The sequence below is a fragment of the Odontomachus brunneus genome, unplaced genomic scaffold (assembly GCF_010583005.1).
Source record: "Odontomachus brunneus isolate Ranch 3 - 2012 unplaced genomic scaffold, Obru_v1 Obru_scaffold_017, whole genome shotgun sequence".
Taxonomy (NCBI): domain Eukaryota; kingdom Metazoa; phylum Arthropoda; class Insecta; order Hymenoptera; family Formicidae; genus Odontomachus; species Odontomachus brunneus.
The window spans coordinates 1,271,210-1,272,174 of NW_022639467.1; the positions used below are offsets into that span (position 1 = coordinate 1,271,210).

The window sequence follows — 965 nt, forward strand, 5'->3', positions numbered from 1 at the left end:
AGAGAGAGAGAGAGAGAGAGAGAGAGAGAGAGAGAGAGAGAGAAAGAGAGAGAGAGGGAAAAAGAGAAAGAGTGGCGAAAATGACAAAATTCTTTCTCTCTCTTGCTCTCCTCATCTCTCTATCTCTCTGTCTCTCTTTGCATTCCTCTTTCTATCTCTCTCAAACGCAACTATTCTCGGGGGGAAAAACGAATAGGAAAAGTTGGTCGAATCCGACCATGAGTTTCGATCGAATTCTCGTGCCGCGAGGGATTTCACGTGATTTCGCACGTTTTCGGTTATTCGCGCCCGTCGATTCTTCATCGACCCTTTTATAGCCAAGATCCGCACGGTACTTCGAATATCGATAATACCTTACGTCTCGCGTAATTTCTTACAGTCCTATGAGATAGTTATTTCGGGGATCACACACGGAAGTTGTCGAGAGTTCGATTCTTCTTCGCCCTGGCTTAGGCTGCGTTCGGTTCGTGTAATCGAGTGGGGGCCAGACGAAAACTAAAAATCGATTCCTATTAAATGATCGCCCATCTCTGTCCCCCGCAGGAAACATCTTTCTATCGCAACAACTATATTTTTCACCTGTTCCGCTATTCTTAAGTGTCACGGCCAACGGAAAATTCGGTCACCGCCAACGGGATTATTTTTTCCCTGCAGATAACGGATATTCGCGGATTACTCCTTTCGCATGTGTAAGGAATTGATGAATGCGTATCTCAGTGTTCATCGCGCGGTATTGCGGAAAAATCATCCCGTTATAATTATTACGGCTGACCGACACGTAACACGTCGATCGCGCATTTAGATATGCCGTTAATGGCATTCTCAATTAAAATAAAATCCTCATGTGATAAATCATCTTGCGCATCAAAAGTGGGTGATCAAAAGGGCGATGATTAAAATTGCCCCACGGAACGTCGCGATGATTTTATTGGCAACGCCCGTTACCCTCTCATACACACACACAC

The 965-nt window shown here is 45.0% G+C and overlaps 1 protein-coding gene across 4 annotated transcripts in view; it reads left to right on the forward strand.

Moving 5' to 3' along the window:
- Positions 1-965, forward strand: part of LOC116841688 (protein couch potato) — a 157,579-nt gene that overhangs the window by 96,436 nt on the left and 60,178 nt on the right. The gene's annotated exons all lie outside the window — the stretch shown is intronic.